General features: G+C 44.3%; 1 protein-coding gene across 43 annotated transcripts in view; it reads right to left on the bottom strand.

Annotated features, from left to right (window-relative positions):
• Positions 1 to 15,184, bottom strand: part of LRRFIP2 (LRR binding FLII interacting protein 2) — an 81,502-nt gene that overhangs the window by 51,571 nt on the left and 14,747 nt on the right. For 34 of the 43 annotated variants that reach the window (XM_035128791.3, XM_035128797.3, XM_088653815.1 and 31 more), the window contains exon 1: positions 2,584 to 3,020. The exons of 8 other annotated variants lie outside the window; for them this stretch is intronic. The gene's annotated coding sequence lies outside the window, so the exon portion shown is untranslated. Of the gene's footprint in view, positions 1 to 2,583; positions 3,021 to 15,184 lie in introns of those variants that run through there. One more of the 43 variants, XM_088653824.1, reaches the window with a different exon arrangement.

Genomic DNA, 15,184 nt, shown 5'->3' with positions numbered 1-15,184 from the left:
AAATCATTCGCTTGCAGTGCTGCCAAAGATTGTTCTACAACTGGAAACTACCACAACTCCAGTCATCTTTCATGACTCACAATGAGCTGACTCAATATGCTCAGAAGTTCTTGACTTTAGAACACTCTGTGACTTAAAGTGGAAAAAAATTCAGTCTCCGTGTTATCTCAAGTCTCATTAGATAAGAAAAATACCACCACCTATTTCAGTAAGTTTGTGTTTACATCACAAATTTCATTCAAATATCATACAGCTGAAGTTACTGGAACTATCTGTGGAATTATTTTGTACCAGACAGAGTATTATTCCTGAGGAAAACTTCCCAAGCTGGTTTTTTTTTTAAAAAAAGGAACTATAATTAATACACAGACTGAGAACATAGAGTAACCAGAAGAGTGATGTTTTTGGTATCTATTCTGTACCATGATCCACACAACAATTCTTAAACCACAGATAGACACATTTTTATAAAAGTTAACTCTTTAGTCCTATTATAAGGTTCAAGGTACAGCATGGTGAAAATTACGGAAATTTGCAGATTTTAGCAAGACAGGAATTAAATTTCCAGGATAAAAATTAGCATCTAATTAAATTAATATGGCAGTTCACAGTGCTTAACATAATTATGTGCTGGACATCTACTTCGCTGGCTGTATGTGTGGTAACAAGTGCTTTTCTGGGTAACCTTGAGCACTTCCAGAAAAAAAAGCACTGCTGGTAACCATGAAGCACTTTGGATCATTGATGAACATACCACAAATAATTCCGTTTCAACTGAATAGTTATAGCTATTTCCCCTCTTATTATACAAATTCATATATCACTTAATATAAAACTACCAAAGTAATATACAGCTTAAGAATACAATTTATCATAAAAGCAATGTACAAATAAAATAAATATTGATCAATGAAACATATAGCTGGAGTCATACTTCAGAAAAGCCTATGTGAACAAAAAGTCCTCTTTGAGCAATAGCACAAATTTTCCCAAGGAAAAGGGTACTTGACTCTTTTCCCCCATAGCAAAAGAATAATGTAGAAAAAGAAGACAACAGTAGACAGTGCCTTCCTCACACTCTTGAGGAAAATAATTTTAATGCTTCCCCACTTTCCCCCTTCTTTAATAGCAGGCCTCAATAAACAGAGGAACAAGAGAGATATGACTACATACCAGTACAATGTAAAGAGTGGGATAAATACACAATGTGAGGGCAGGAGACACCTCTGCCCAGCTCTTTACAAGAGTTTCAGGGCACTTGATGCCATTCTGACATCACACAAGCACACCCTTGATACTCTCAACTCATTAATCTGAAAGAAATAGTTCTCCACTCACTGTCAGTATTAGAGACTGCAGCTCCCATTTCAACTATCAGCACATTCATCTTACTGAAATCTTGTATTTGTAGAACATGTATGTGTACCTAGTGTATAAACTGTAGGCCCTGTGTTACAACAAAACCCATCTACTCAAAGGGTGGAAAAAATCCCAGTCCCTTTCCCACAACAGAGTAGAACTGGGGATTAAAAACAATTGAAGGGTAATTAATCTTCGTTAAGTGATCTTGAATATACGCCCTGACAAGGTATTTAAACAATGCATAAAAGGGTAATGAACATGGATTAACTGACAAGTCCATACTTCAATATTACCACTGTGCCAGCACACTTAAAAGTACTTTCTAAAATGTTAAGAGACAGAATCAGTTACTTATGTCCTACTGAAATCAATGTGAAACTTTAGCTGGGACTCAAGCGCAACTAACCTACTCTGCATCCAACCCATTGAGATTATTGGGATTTGCCTCTGCATAACCAGTTTAAGATCGCAAAAGTGAGGAAATTTCCCTTTGTAAAACTGTGTCCACAGATCTAAAGAACTCTTACATCTCAATCCTAGACATCTTTACGGAGTGTAATTTAGATGCTATACTCAGCAGGAGCTGGGATCTATTTTTTGCCTATGGGAGGTTAAAGATCTACAACAGAGACCCAGAAATTTCATTCACCACGATGGAGGGGGCGGCTCCTCCCTTGCCTACAAGGACAGCTGAGGCTGCACCACCTGGAAGGGACACCCAGATTCATCTAGTCCACCCCCTGCCATGCAGGAACCTTTTGCCCAACGTGGGGCTCGAACCTACCACAATAATATTAAGAGTCTCATCCAGCGCTTCTCAAACCTGGGTCGCTGGCTGTTGTTGGACTACAACTCCCATCATCCTAGCTAGCAGCACCAGCGGTCAGGGGTGATGCGAATTGTAGTCCAACCACAGCCAGGGGACCCATGGGTGAGATTCTTCGGGCGGCTTCGAAGCCCACGTTAGGCGAAAGGTTTCTACGTGAAAGGGGGTCGGACTAGATGACCCTGGGTGTCCTTTTCCAACCAGAGACCGCAACGAATCAGCCTCACGGCCTCGCCTCGTCAGGAACGCCGGGAGTTCCCTGCGCGACGGCCAGCCTTCTTCCCTTCCTCGCCCCGCCGCCTTCCGGCATGCCCAGGGCCACCGTCGGGATCCCCACCCATCCCTTCGGGCAACGGAGCCCGCCCGGCCGCCCCAAAGCTGCCTGATTCCCTCACCAGAAGCCGCCTCCGTCCGGAAGGGTCAGCGAGGGCGACGACGGGCCGCCAAGCCAAGCCAAGCCGGCAAGGGCGGGGCAGTCGAGGAGGGCCCGCAGCTCCCGAAAGCGGAGAGGCGCGGGACGGGGCGCCCGCCGGAGCTCAGCTCAGCCTGAGGGAGTCTTTGGGCGCGCGACGCCGACTCGGAACGGCGGTTGCCGGGTGGCGGTTGGGCTCCTTCGCCTCGCGCCGGCGGTTGGGTTCGAATGGCCCTCAGGATTCCGAGGAGGGCGCGAGCGACCGCTCTCTTAAGCCCCGCCCCCTCGCGGCTGTTCTTCTTCTTCTTCTTCCTATTGGTTTTGTTTTTTGTTACGGCCGCCGTCGCCGCGCGCTCGGATTGTCACCGCCGGCGACCCGACAGCTCGGGCAGCTGCAAGCGCGGAGGGCTTTCGCCACACACAGGCGGCGACGCGCATGCGTTACTCCCTGAGCAGATCAGGAGTAGGAGGAGTCTCAGGAGGCAAACGCGTGCGCAGAAGTGGCGGCGGCGAGAGGCGTGGTTTGCTGCTGCTTTGTAGGACGCGGCCGGAGATTGATTGCGGCTCCGCGGGAGGGAGGCAAGAGCTTTGCTGCCCGCTGGTTACGGCGAGCCTTACGGCAGGGTCACACGCAGCAGCTGGCACACATATCACCATCATGATTCTTACTATCCCATGTATTTATACCCCATCTTTTATACTGGTGAGGAATCGAGGCGGCTCACAGATAAAATAAGAACAGCTAAAACATGGGTAGGATCATTAAAAAAAAGAATCAAACATTTATAGGTGTAGTTACAGGTAGGTAGCCGTGTTGGTCTGAGTCGAAGCAAAATAAAAAAATTCCTTCAGTAGCACCTCAAAGACCAACCAAGTTTATATTTTGGTATGAGCTTTCGTGTGCATGCGTATCTGAAGAAGTGTGCATGCACACGAAAGCTCATACTAAAATATAAACTTGGTTGGTCTTTGAGGTGCTACTGAAGGATTTTTTTTATTTATAGGTGTAGTTACAGGTAGGTAGCCGTGTTGGTCTGACGCAGTCAAAACAAAATAAAAAAAATCCTTCCAGTAGCAGCTTAGAGACCAACTAAGTTAGCCATAGGTATGAGCTTTCGTATGATTTGAACCTGTGGCAACAATTTTGGAAAATAAACTTAAAATTCACTGTTAGTTATGCACTAAAATATAATTATTTAAAAATGATCCACAGGTGGTAGTTGACACCAAGCAAACTAGCCAAAATGTCTATATCTAAAGATGACCTATGCTGGAAGTGCAAAGAAACAACCAGCACATTTTATCATTCATGTTAGTCTTGTAGAATAATAAAAGAATTTTGGGAGATGGTATATACGGTAACAAACTTAAGAAAATGTTTAGAAGAACGTCTCCCAAAAACTCAGAAGCCCTCCTTCTGGGATTAATAACAACAGAAGTCCCCCAAAAATGTACATGACCACAGCTGCCTGTGAGGAAACCAAAGTGAGAGAAGGGACTCATTCAAGAATGGATTAAACATATTCAGCCAGCCGAAATGCAAATTTAGCATCTAATTAGGAATGCTATCTTGCAAATAATTCTTAGCATTTAATCCAGGGGTGAGGGACCTCAGGCTCCAGGGCCAAGCGCAGCCTGCTTGGAACGAAGTACTAAGCAACCGTACAAATGTAACATTTAAATATGTTGCTTATGTCATTGTCATTAGAGCTAGTCTCACATATCAGATCACCCAAGGTGAGAGATGGAACCAGAGTGGGGGAAAGTATAATAAGCAGTGCTCTTTTTCTGGGGGTATGCAGGGGTATCAGGGGACGCAGGTGGCGCTGTGGGTTAAACCAGTGGTCCTCAACCCCCGGGCCATGGACCGGTACCGGTCCATGGATTAATTGGTACCGGGCCACCCACGGAACATTAAATACAATTAAAATTATTAAATCAAAACAATCTAAATAAAATATAAGCAATCAACGTCCCCCCCTCAGCGGGCCGCAGTAAAATTATCAAACGTTGACTGGTCCGCGGCAATAAAAAGGTTGGGGAGCCCTGGGTTAAACCACTGAGCCTAGGGCTTGCCGATCGGAAGGTTGGCAGTTCAAATCCCTGCGATGGGGTGAGCTCCCGCCGCTCGGTCCCAGACTCCCAGCTCCTGCCAACCTAGCAGTTCGAAAGCACGTCAAAGTGCAAGTAGATAAATAGGTACCGCAACAGCGGGAAGGTCAGATCGTGAAGCTGAGGCTCCAATACTTTGGCCACCTCATGAGAAGAGAAGACTCCCTGGAAAAGACGCTGATGCTGGGAAAGATGGAGGGCACTAGGAGAAGGGGACGACAGAGGATGAGATGGCTGGACAGTGTTCTCGAAGCTACGAACATGAGTTTGACCAAACTGCGGGAGGCAGTAGAAGACAGGAGTGCTCTGGTCCATGGGGTCACGAAGAGTTGGACACGACTAAACGACTAAACAACAACAACAACACAGCGGGAAGGTAAACGGCGTTTCCATGTGCTGCTCTGGTTCGCCAGAAGCGGCTTTGTCATGCTGACCACATGACCTGGAAGCTGTACACCGGCTCCCTCGGCAAATAACGCGAAATGAGCGCCGCAACCCCAGAGTCGGTCACGACTGGACCTAATGGTCAGGGGGCCCTTTACCTTTTACCTTTTATGCAGAGGTATGCATACACCTAAACATTTTGTGAATCTTTGTACTTTTGTCCATTTACTGTATTTATTTTCCCCAATTTGAACTATAAAATGGTGAATTTCTTGAGTCAAAATGAGGGTGCCCCTAAGCATTTTTTCAAGAAAAAAAGCACGGGTAATAAGGCAGGGGTGGAAGAAATGCTTCAACCTGAGGGGAAGCTGCCAAGGGCCAAAGCGGGTGAAACAACTGAAGTAACGCTTACCTTTGCACAGTCACAGTCCACGCAAAAGTCAAGAGCTTTAAGGAATGAGAGACAGTCATCACAGCTCAAGGAGGCACTCCAACCACAAGGAGTTGCGTGGAATGAGGCTGGTGAGGGGAGAAGGGGTGTGGCCGAGGGAGAATTCCTAGGGTCAGATCCAGAGGCTGGGAGGGGTGCATTCAGCTCCAAGCTGGAGGTTCCCTACTGCTGGTATGTCTCAGAGTCATTTTGGTGGAAGCACATGGCAGTGTTTAGCACAGGGGGATGTGTGTGTAAAAGGGAGGCCATTGGGGTCTTGGGACTGGAAACCCAGCAAGCAGATTTTACGGTAAATCATTTGGATGCGTGATGTACCTGTTTTGTATTTTAATGTTGTTATGTATGTGAAACTAATTGTCTTTTGCAAGCTCCAAGGTGGCATAAGAGCATATAAATAAATATGCTCTCACCAGCAGAAACTGAGCCAATAAATGGCATCACTCAGCCAATATGCGTCTTTGCCAGAAACGTGATATTTAAAGCCGGCAGCCAGCCTGTCATCCTCACAATTTGGTGGTATGATATTTCTTCCAATTCCCTGGAAGTGAATAAAGATCCAAGAACATAGGATTACCCTGTTAAACTCCAGGTGACCTAGGAAATACCAGGACAAATCGCCAAGCTGTATCATTTGCTCATCTATACCACAAGATGGACGGAGTCAAAACAGCTGGACAGAGAAGCAGGTCTGTAAGTGTTTCTGTTTATAGAAGCTTATCTATGTTTAACAGAGTGGTCTGATTATGAAAGTATTTGGCCCAGGCATTATAACCCCTGCATCTTTCTCATTGACTTTATTTTTCCCATTTGATGGTGGTGGATGGTGTTGTGAGATGGCATTCATTGTCCCCTTCTTCCTGGATCCCTTTATGCAGGGCAGTTGGTGGCAGATGGCCTGGTGGCAGGGGTAAAATGTTTAGACACAGACAACCACAGTTCTAAAGCACGCCAGTGCAAGTAGATAAATAGGTACCACTGCAGTGGGAAGGTAAACGGCGTTTCCATGCGCTCAGGCACTCATCACAGTCCTTCATGCGCCAGTAGCGGTTTAGTCCTGCTGGCCACATGACTCGGAAAACTGTCCGTGGACAAACGCTGGCTCTCTCAGCCTGAAAGCAAGATGAGTGCCACAAACCCATAGTCCCCTTTGACTGGACTTAACCATCTAGGGGTCCTTTACTGTACCTTATTTTTATATTGGATACCGCATGCAATTTTCTGAAAGCAAGAGTTTGCTGTGCAATCTGCAGAATTTTCTGCCGCCAGACCCTAGTTAGCAGGGCCTTTAGTGAGCAGAGGGAAGTTGGTCACAGGGGATAACAGCAAATTTTATTCAATGCTGGGGAATGTTCCTTGCATTTAGTCCCATAGGGAGCATGAACCATTCAAAGAAAATAGGCAGTCACTGATTACAAGAGCTCTGTTTTTAAACATCAAAGTCTAATAGAACTATTGGCCGCCTGTTTTAATACTATAAGCTGCCTAGATATTTTTTGTTGTTTTGGGGCGCTGTACATTTTCTTGTTTGTTAATGTTATACAATTTAAACCCTGTTTTTCAGCCAAAAAAGGCTAGGAGTGGCTTGCAAATCACTACAGGCAAGACTGTTCCTGCCCTCAGGCTTACAATTTAAAAGATTTAAAAGATGTGACACAAAAGGAAGATTGATTGGGAGGAAGGAGTGAACTCAAGTGCCAACTCTTAGTTTCAAGGTCTTCTAATGATCAGTTGGAAAGGAAACAGCTGAAGGAGAGTCAGAACCAAAAGGTGCTGGTCTCAGTTGCACCCCTGAAGTAGCTCTGCATCCCTCCCCTTTCATAGCTGGATGGAAGGGCTGCTCATATTGTAAACATGATGGCACTTTGAGCTTCTGTTAGGAATTTCACAACCATTTTTACTTGTGGTAAAGGAAAGAGCAAGCTGCTACTTTGCTCATCGTGCAATATTATCAGTGCACATTGTTTACAACACCACTTGCTTTTCTGTGGAAAGAGACTGCAATCTCACAAATCTAGAAGTAATGACTCATCCACAGTATTAAGCAAGAGGAACAGCTGCATCACTAAACCAAAGAGCCCTTTCAAGTTTAAGTGGTTAAAGCAAGGGAATCTGCACCAAAGATCTGGTTATTTTTATGTTTCAGGTATATTTCAGGGAGGTGTAAAGACCAGCCCAGAAAACTTTGAGGCTTTGATTATTGCTGAGAAGGTCTCTCTTTTTTTCTGAGTTGGTTTAAAGCAGGCATGGCCAAACTTGGCCTGCCAGATGTTTTGGGACTACAATTCCCAAGATCCCCGACCACTGGTCCTGTTAGCTAGGGATCATGGGAGTTGTAGTCCCAAAACATCTGGAGGGCCAAGTTTGGCCATGCCTGGCTTAAAGCATGAATTCTTCAAGGATGCAAAGTATGGTATCTCTGGGGACTTACAGCAAAATCACAGAGGTAATGTCTTTAGTTAAGTTTGTACCTATCTCCAATGAACTGGCATAGCTTGCCAAATTGTGTTTGTTCCATATTATATGTGGCACATGTTCTTTTTTAATGACACAGCAAAAATGTTCCTCAATTCAGAGCACACAGGAGGGGTGTGTGTGTGTGTGGGTGTGTGTAAGAATTAAAAGAACATTTGTTTAAGTCCCTGGGAAGCAATACACAGTAACTTAAGAATCCCTAATACAGTGATATTGTCTTATGCAGTATATTAAAGCTGTTTAGTTGAGATGTGTGTGTGTGTTTTTAATGCTGTCTAGACAATATGGGAATATTGAGGCTGGAAATTAAAGCAAATTAACAAGAGTTTATTAAATCAGAGAAATGTAAAGAAAACAAAAGGGTGTTTTCATTTCCTATAGTTGATTTAATTAGGTGGTACTCAACTGAGTCATACTCTGAGTAGAGACACTCAAATCAGTGGACTACCAATGAGTATGACTAATGTTGGATGATGACTAATGTTGGAAATGATCCATTGGGATTTTAATTTGCTGTAAGACAGCCTTAAGAATGTATGTGTATCAACAAATAAACATGCACAATACAACAATTGTGTGACTGTGAAATCTATGGGCACAATTCAAAAGTTGCAAACACATTTGGGAAATGGGAAGTAGAGTTAGGAAATGCCTGTGAGGTAAGGTCTATGGGGCATAGTTCAAAGTTCAAATATCATAGGGATTTCTCTGTTCACTGAAGAGAGATAGGAATGTCCCTCAAAGACAGAGTGCTTCACAGATGGACTGAAAGCACACCCACACCATACATGTTAAAGCACATGGTTTCAACCAGATAATTCTGGGAACTGTAGTTTATGCTTTACAGTACTATAAATCCCAGCACCCTTGACAAGCTATAGTTTCCAGAATTCTTTGGGGAAAGAATGTAAATGTATTGTGCGGATGTTACTATGGAAACCCACCTTGTTTTGTTTTACATTACAGCCTAAGGGAAGCAATTGTTTTAGACCAGGGTTTCCCAAACTTGTGTCTCCAACTGTTTTGGGACTACAATCCCCATCATCCCTGACCACTGGTCCTGATAGCTACGGATGATGGGAGTTGTAGTCAAAAAACAACTGGAGACCCAAGTTTGGGAAACCCTGTTTTAGACTCTCCAGGACAGAGACTTGCCACTGTATTTTCACCTTACACAGCATACAAACGTGGTATCTGAAGAAGTGTGCATGCACACGAAAGCTCATACCAAAGTAAAAACTTAGTTGGTCTTTAAGGTGCCACTGAAGGAATTTTTTTTATTTTGTTTCGACTACGTCAGACCAACACGGCTACCTACCTGTAACATAGTCATATGTGGTGTTATAGGCCTGGATCTAAAAAACCAGCAACTGATTCTGCAGGCCGAGACTTGAACAGCATAGATCCCATGCCACATAGCAAGTCATTTCTGAAAATGACAGGTTTCAAAAGCAATTTTAATAGGGCATGGGACCTTGCTCAAAGAAAACAAAGGTGGGGGAACCCCACTTGGTGTGAACAACCCCTGTGGTGTTCCCAAAGAATCTAGATTGGATCCAATTCCATTTTGTTTTCTATTTATACATTTACAGGTGAAATATTATTCCTGGTTACATTTTACAGGGTTGGGCATCATTTGTTTTTATCCTCAAGAAAGAGCAACAGTGGTTGTATCACTACTACTGTATAAGTAGTTTACAACTGCTGCTATTGTTTTTGAAGGGTAAGCAAATTGTTTTATTCCCTTCTCTTCCTAAAGTATAGCTGCAGCTCTTCACATTCAGATTTTCTATAGGCAAATTGTAAGTCATTGGGGTTTTTTTTGCGGGGGAAGGGGTTATTTGGAATGGAATATTTACAGTGGTGCATTTATTTTCAAAAAGCCGATTCATAAATGCTAGGGCTATCCTGACCCTTTCTTTCCTTCTTTCTTTCTTTCTTTCTTTCTTTCTTTCTTTCTTTCTTTCTTTCTTTCTTTCTTATATGCAGCTTGGCTGCATTTGGCAATGGAGTGCATTCATTTTGATGGTTTTATGGAAGCTTGCTCAATGTGGCTCAAGACAGGGCTGGCCCTGATGAATCCTAGTTTGTTGAGATACCTGTGTCCTTTACAATCAGTAACAATCTGGCTTAACTTTTAATGGACTTTTGAATGAAATCCTAAATCCACTTAATAGGGAATAAGCCTATGGGACAAACTAAGACCAACTTTTGAATAAACATGACACTGTAAGACACACAGGCAGATAGAAACCAGCATTGATAGAGGGGAAGTTGCTTGTCTTGTTAATGAATGAGTAGCTGGGTGCTTTTTAGAAGCGCTGACTGTGTGCAAGTATCTCACAAACAAGGCTAGACTATTTTATGCAGTCTCACAGTCAACCAACAAATTCTTTTCCCCCAGTAGCTGCTGTAACCCAATCAATGATGCTGATGCACAAGCAGAACTCGCGCTGCTGGCAATGAACAAAAAAGCCATGCTCTTCTATTATTCCAAACACAATGGATAGGGGAATCAATGTTAGTTGTTCTAGCAAGTATAGAAAGATCAATGGGCTAGCTTTTTCTTTACTCTTAATAAGTACTGAAAAGAGAATACCAATTGCAACCACCACAGAAGTGACTTCTACACATTCCCCTTGAGATATTTGACCTGGATTGATAGTTGGAGCAAACTCATCATATTAAATGTTGTGCTACGATAATTTTGAAAGTTGTATGCAGATAGAGATGTGTGACAACCCTTTGCTCTACGTTTTTTGTGTTTCTGCCCTCCGTTATCTCCTTCTCCTTCCCCTCCTCCTCTTCAGTCCGGCTGAACTCAACGTGACTTACGTAAGTGTATACATTTATAGGACTGTACTGTCAGTAGCGTAAGAGCATAATTCTAATCATGTCTTTTCAGAAGTCATATTTAATTTGATGGGGTTTACTCCAGGTAAATGGATTCAGGATTCATCCTAAATTACTTACCATTGATATTCCTCCTTCCTCAATATGACACATCATGCTGATACTATCTGTGATATTGTGCATCATAAGCCATTACATATGAACATTCAAAGGAAACTCCTAAAAAAGAGAAATGATCTCAAGGGATACGCTTGCCTTGCTTCTCTCAAGCACCAATTTTCTAGTTCACCTCGCCTTCTGGGCTGCATGTTGCTGCTTGCCACTTTGGTGAGCATCCCTTCCTTTCTCACACTGTGAATGTTTGACATTCACTCTAATCAGACTCCCCGAAGGAAGGGTGGCGGTTTCACTTGCTCATCAGGTACAAAGCTATGGGGACATGATGTGACTGGGATATATGAATCTCAAAATTATTTTGGAACAAATTGTTTGCCCATTGTGCAGAACAGGAGGAAAAGGCCCCAAAGGCCAGATATTTTTGTTCCACGAATTCCCACAATGCAGTCTGAGGCGCTCCACATACCATATATTCAAGGTACATACCCCTCCCCCCCGCACCCTTGAAAAAAAGAATCCTGGGAACTGTAGTTTACCCCTAACAGGACAGCACCTGTAACAAAATACAGTTCCCAAGATGCTTTGGAAGGGAGATGTGCTGTAAATGTAAGGTGTATGTACTCCAAAGGGGTGTGTGTGATTGCCCCATCATTTCCATTCAGGTAACAAAGTTTTTAGAGGCTTGGGATGCTATTGTACATGTGTACAGTGGAACCTCGGTTTACGGCTACCTCTGTTGATGAATGCCTCCGTTTACGAATGACAGGGACCTGGAAGTGTTTACATCTGGGTTCCGCGGCGCTCGGATGTGCAGAAGCGATCTCCTCAGCTCGTGCATGCACAGAAGCGATCTGCGCAGCGTGTGCGTGCACAGAAGTGCTCTATCAGCACTTCGTGCATGCGCAGAAGCATGCCTTCGGTGAGCGAACGCCTCTGCGGAACAGATTGCGTTCACAAACCGAGGTACCACTGTATAGGCTTCTTAGCATCATAGGAAAGCAAGGAGGGCTTTGCTCCAGTGAGCTTCTACAGAAACCTCCAGTGCCCATTCCTAGGCTGTGCAATGATGTGACATGGGTTCCCCTTGTTCCCCTCATGATTCCTGCTCTCCTCATGGTGATATTCTCTGGTCTGCTTTGAGGTTTCTAAGACACAGTGCACACTAGTTTGGGGCAGACCCTACCTCAGGATGCTAATCCTATAGCATTGGGGGCCAGGATACTGGAGGCCCTGCTCCTTGCAGCTGTTGCAGCAGAGAAAGTGCTTCCCTTGCAGAGGATGAATGTGGTGGATAACAGAACATGGACACTTTCCTCTGTCTCAGTTCCTATCTACCCTGACACCGGAATGTTGTTATTTGGGCTGTTGGGGGGGGGGAGTTGCTTGTCTTAGCCTAGCAGTGGTTAGCAGGACCAAGCCCTCTAGAAATCTCAACTGTGGAGGTCATCTAGCTGGAATTTCCAGGTGATTATTAAGCAACTTAGTTTAGGGCCAGATATTTGAACTGTCACCATCCCTGACTACTGCACAAGTTGCCTGGGACTGATGGGATTCAGAGTCCAACATCTGGAGGGTCACCACTTCCACTGCTGCCCCAGGGTATAGGACAGTGATGGGCAACCTTTTGAGCTTGGTGTGTCAAAAATTGCCAAAAAACCTTGGGTGGTGTGTCACTTTGAGAAAAAAACCATAATTTCGCAATATTTATAGTTTAAATAACAAAAATGTATAATTGTAATATATAACTGTATTTAATAAACCAATAACTAATTACTTAACCAAACCAAACCAAACACCCCTTATTTATCACAAAGTGCCCAGAGTTGTTGAGCTTTTTGGAGGTTTTTTTTTGGGGGGGTGCAAAAGTTGCTTTGCTTTTTTGGGGGGGTGCCCCAAAGCTGCTGCGCTTTTTGGGGTGGAAAGAGAACAGAAATAAATGACGAATAATACCTTCGCTGGAACTAACACGCAGCACCAACATAGTCTGCCAAAGCGCCAAAAAACCCAGCATAGAACAGGTTAAAAAACGAACGCTGTTACACCCATAATCTGCCAAAGCGCCAGAAAAAAAGCACAGAAAGGGTTAAAAAACCAATCTCTGGCTACCAGCAGCAACAACAAAAAAGGATCCGGGTTTTAACAGCAGAGACAAGCTCTAGCAGAGACAAGCTGTAGGAGGAGCAGGAGAACAAATGGGGAAAAAACAACAGCGTGAATGGGCCGATGGAGCGCGTGCCAGCAGTGAGGGCTCTGCGTGTCACGTCTGACACGCGTGTCATAGGTTCGCCATCACTGGTATAGGACATGGGCCATTTAACCTCTGGTGATGTTAGATTTACATTGCAATTCTACCTGCCGTTCTTCTTCTTTAACCATTTTATCTGTTGTTTTTTGTGTTAATAATTTTGTTGTTTGGGTATTGTTAGCCACCCTTGGAACTATTCGCATTGAAAATCTTTCAAGTATAGCTGCAATTCTAACCCCATTTACCTTGGAGTAAGCCCAACTGAATTCAGCAGGACTTAATTCTGAGAAGACATGGTTAGGACTGTGCTGTAAGTAAGTAAAAGGAGAACTCCAGGACTGTGTGAGAATAATTTAAAAGGAAAGGATTGCACAAGGCAGGATAGTTTGATTGACATAAACTTTATTGCAAGTGATGATGCAAGAACTTCATTTTCACATCAGGGCTCTTTGCAAGCTGACTGGCTGAAGACAGAATGCCTTATTGGTTGTTAAACTGGATCTTGCTCATAGATGCAACCCCCATTCTTTTTCATTCCAGCTGCAGCAGCAGCAAGGGCAGGAAATATCTCATCAGGGATAATTATGGAATTAACCAGCAACAATTATGATGGTCTTTTTCTGGAAGGGCTGCAGTACATTTAGGCACAACCTCCGGACCCAGTTAGATGCACCAGGCCTCCCTATTTGACGCACAATGTGGGTTGTCCCAAACCACAACATGTCACATGACCTCAGGTGCCAACTTCAACAGGAAGAAACAGGAGTGCACTCTTGAGTGTGCCCTTGTTTCTTCCCTGCCAGCCACTGCTGGAATCCGATGCATTTTTAAAATCCAAGGCCTTTTCCTGTCACCCTGAACTGCTGAAGAAAACGGTGCAGAATTCAAGCAGTGAAATATACAAGCAGGAAAGAATCAGCAGAATGGACTAGCTGTGCCTTCAATGCTTCCTTTGCAGATGCAGGCTTAAATCTGAATCACTTGACATCATACAAGGGCAGCTGATTGAAAGGTGAGCAGCCCTATCCACCTGTCGAGAGTGGCCGTTGGATAGTGTGATGGACTGGTTGGGTGCAGAGGAATGGAGAGAGGAACCAACTGGGGAACCGACCAAGGGCAGAAGGCTCAGAGCCCAGGGAGTGGTGGTGAGACAACAGTGAGTGGGCAGAGGGAGAAGACTGGGCAGAGGTAACAGCGCTTAAGTGAGCTGGGAGAGTTGGTGGCAAAGAGAAGACCAGAATCAGGGGCAGAGGGTGAAGCAGGTCAAGAGGCAGAGACGAGTCAGGCTGTGAAAAGTCACGAGTGTCTCCCCCTCCTGCTGTAACAAGCTCACCTCCCCACTTGTCTCTCAGAACCAGAAGAGAGCTGGAACAGGTAGAGCAATGGCAGGCTACATGCAGGCATGGCCCCCAAATGCTTGGAAAAAGCCCTGGGGAGGAGGGGACTTAAGACAGCTGTGGGGAAGTGGGGACTTTCAGTCTTGGCAACTGTTTTCACAAGGCAAGACTTAGGTACTGTACTGGGGATGAGCTGCTGTGCTCATTAGGCCTGACATTCCATCAAGTATATGAAGACTGTCTTCTTGCTAACAAAGAGTTAACTCCGACTCTGAATGGTGTGATTTACTGCTGGCTCACTTTGACAGGGTGGTCCAGTTATGGATGTAGCTAATCAAGAGGGCGAAGTTGTACAGGCGCAGCCTTCCATGACTTTGTTGGATGTATGCCTTTGAGACACCTCTTAAAAATACATGAAACACCCTCTCGCAAACAGTTGCTTTAACAATAGAGGAGATAATTGCCTATCCATCATTTCCCCTCTTCTAGCTTGGCATAAGAAGCTACTTTGCTGCACTTAGTGACAATTCCTAAATAGTCATTACATGCTGCATAGTTACAGTCTCACTTAAAATGATAGGGCTTCTTGGGCCCTGAACGTTCATTACTGCTT

Source organism: Zootoca vivipara, chromosome 11 (genome assembly GCF_965207765.1).
Source record: "Zootoca vivipara chromosome 11, rZooViv2.hap1.1, whole genome shotgun sequence".
Taxonomy (NCBI): domain Eukaryota; kingdom Metazoa; phylum Chordata; class Lepidosauria; order Squamata; family Lacertidae; genus Zootoca; species Zootoca vivipara.
The sequence above is the reverse complement of the archived record's forward strand: the minus strand, read 5'-3'. Positions and strand labels throughout refer to the sequence as shown.